Consider the following 3,099-nt stretch of genomic DNA (forward strand, 5'->3'; position numbering starts at 1 on the left):
ATCACTATCCTTGCGAGATCAGAGAATCAAATTTATTCAACAGACTTCTCTACAAAATCATGGCTGATTGACACAAAAGCCCACTTCTAAAGAACTATAACGACGTGTTTGAATTACTAATTAATAATGTAAATTGGAATCAGGGGCTTAAGTTTCCTGGACACAAGTTAACCATGCAGCAACTAAATGAGCAAAGCCACTATGAAATTTTTTGACACTTCCAAGTACAATTCTAGATGTATAGTAAATAGTAAGCAGTAAAATGCAAGGTCAAACGAAATTTACACATGAGATGCTTCCTTTTTTTTTCCCCAAAACTGCATGCCAAGCATATCATGTTTATAGTCACAAAACATAGCATGATGCAGTGCAAAATAAAATAAACTAAATAACCATCATAAATTCACACCAAGAAGTAGAGCTAATTTTGTTGGCTGCTACACACTGGCATTAAAGACAACAAACAAGAGCTTAAAATGTCACCGCATACCACTAGCATGTGAGCGCCTATCTAGTTCACTATAATTAGAATCTACAATTATAAGTTAGTACAATTTATATCAAAACTTTTACATCTTTGTACCGAAGCTTGTTATTTGCAAAGCTATTCTCGAGGTTCGACAAACAAACATAATGCATTATCATTCCACCACTTAGAACAACCAAATCATGGTAACCGAAAAGAAAATTAATGGCATGGTATATCACCTTCTTCCTTTTAGTTTGTCGCTGACTAGCTGGGCCTCCAAATTCTTCATTTATATTTGAAAATGTAAGGCGGCTAAATCATTCAAAATCCTCGCCGTTTCTTGTTCTAATTCTCGCTAGCCTCTCTTCCGCTCATTCTTGAACATTGTCTTAGTCTCTTTCTTATTCCATTCTTTTTCCTGAAAAGAAAATTAATGGCACATTACATGTCAAGTAGGTAAGCATGTAGCTGTTGGGAAGGCCTCTTTTAGCAACTCTAGCATCATGTCAAATCTTTTATGAAACCAACCTCCAAGAGATTTGATATGGAGTAGCCTAACAACAAAACGTAGCTTTAAGAAGGTTGTATGCACCCTGGATAAAGCTCCTCGCTATCATCAGCTATGAATTGTCGAAAAGCATCTGCATCACGCTTCTTTTTCTTTTAGAAGAGGGTCAATGCTCCCTGGATCTACATCCTCATGAATTGGGTCGTCCCCACCGCCACTATCACTCAAATCCACAATTAGGTGTGCCATATTATGAATCATTTCAAACATCTCGTCATAATTATCTAGTGACATAATGCATGCCATTCATATATAGTACAAGCAAGGAGAAATACAATATGGACCAGGAATGCAATCTAGCATAATAGAATAGTCAATTGAAACATATCATTTCAGGAACAACAAAAACTGAAATAGTAGTAATATCATTATATATATCATAAAAACAAAACACTTGTTATGTCCACAAATCTGATTTCGCAAAACACAAACAGAGAAGCTACAACTTTGAGGCATCAACTAAACACAAAAAAATTGTTGTAAAACCTAGAACTAAATCATCTGCCAAGTACACATATTAAACTAACCCATCTAACAACTTTGGAAGTTAGAATTGAATCATCTGCCAAGTTCACACATTGAAATGAACCATCTAACAATTGTACAAGTCAGAACTGAATCCAAGTACACAATTTGAACTGAACCTTGGCTGCAAAGAAATCTCACCAAATGCTCTTGATGGGGCAGAGGAGGCAGACATAGGATGTTGATATGGTAGTGAGTTGGTCATGGGAGAAGAGGGACACTCTGCTGCTTGGTGGATCGGAGAGGACGTCGAGGAGGCAGTCCCGCTCGATCCTTGCCTGCTCAGGTGGAGGGGAAGCCCTGCTTGGGGAGGCGTTCGGCGGTGGAGTCGCTCGGTGATAGTGGTCGTCTGTGGGGGTGCTCCGTGCTCGTTAGCGCTGATGTGGGGTGGTTGGGGGCAAAGGCGGCAGTGATCGGACCGTTAGGGTGGAGGGCTGCCTGCGGTGGCGGGGCTGTGTTGATGCGGGCTGTCGGCTGCAGAACTCAGGATCTAGGGTGGCCTGTGGTGGTGGGGTAGCTAGGGGAGGCGGCAGGGCTGCGGTGGTGGGGGACGCTGGCGATGGGGGTGCGGTGGTGGGGACGCCGGCGGCAGGGCTGCGATTGTGGGGGACGCCGGCGGTAGTGCTCGGGTCGATCTAGGGCGGCCGGCACGGTCAGTGGTGGAGGGGGATTTGGGGGAAGTTGGTTGGGGGTGGCTGCGGTCTGGAGGAGGGGCAGCGCATCTAGTTCTCTCGGGCCAAAAGTTTTTTTGTCTATCACGCGCCCTTCCCTCGATTGCACGTGCTTAGGCCCAAACGATATTTCGGTTTCGTGCTGAAGGTGGACCCCGGCAGATAATGGGCCGTAGGAGAGTTCTCCCGGCAGATATGACGCCCTCAAGTGTACCGACAGTTTCAATGCCCTAGCTGTTGATGTTCTCCTGGCAGTTTCTTTGCCTGGAACTACTTGTACCAGCAGTTAGAAATGTCCCGGCAATACTTTTTCCCTTGTTTTGGTACTTCTCCTGGCAATTAACTGCCCCCAATCAAGTGTTGTGGTGTAGTGTAGGGGGTATCCGGACAACCGGACTATATACTTTGGTCGGACTGTTGGACTATGAAGATACAAGATTGAAGACTTCTCCCCATGTCTGGATGGGACTCTCCTTTGCGTGGAAGGCAAGCTTGGCGATTCGGATGTTAGATCTCCTTCTCTATAACCGACTCCCTGTAACCCTAGCCCCCTCCGGTGTCTATATAAACCGGAGGGTTTAGTCCGTAGAAAGACAACAATCATAATCATAGGCTAGCTTCTAGGGTTTAGCCTCTGCGATCTCGAGGTAGATCAACTCTTGTAATACTCATATCATCAAGATCAATCAAGCAGGAAGTAGGGTATTACCTCCATCGAGAGGGGCCGAACCTGGGTAAAACATCATGTCCCCTGCCTCATGTTACCACTAGCCTTAGGCGCATATTTCGGGACCCCCTACCCGAGATCCGCCGGTTTTGACACCGACATTGGTGCTTTCATTGAGAGTTCCACTGTGTCGTCGCGA

At 44.8% G+C, this 3,099-nt stretch overlaps 1 long non-coding RNA gene across 1 annotated transcript in view; it reads right to left on the reverse strand.

Annotated features, from left to right (window-relative positions):
- Positions 1 to 2,262, reverse strand: part of LOC119349254 — a 5,876-nt gene extending 3,614 nt beyond the window's left edge. Inside the window, exons 1-3 of the long non-coding RNA XR_005169302.1 lie at positions 1,704 to 2,262; positions 998 to 1,194; positions 709 to 887 (exon numbers count right to left, since the gene is read on the reverse strand). This is a non-coding gene — a long non-coding RNA (uncharacterized LOC119349254). The remainder of the gene's footprint in view (positions 1 to 708; positions 888 to 997; positions 1,195 to 1,703) is intronic.
- Positions 2,263 to 3,099: the final 837 nt, after the last annotated feature.

Source organism: Triticum dicoccoides, chromosome 1B, assembly GCF_002162155.2.
Source record: "Triticum dicoccoides isolate Atlit2015 ecotype Zavitan chromosome 1B, WEW_v2.0, whole genome shotgun sequence".
In the NCBI taxonomy this organism is placed as follows: domain Eukaryota; kingdom Viridiplantae; phylum Streptophyta; class Magnoliopsida; order Poales; family Poaceae; genus Triticum; species Triticum dicoccoides.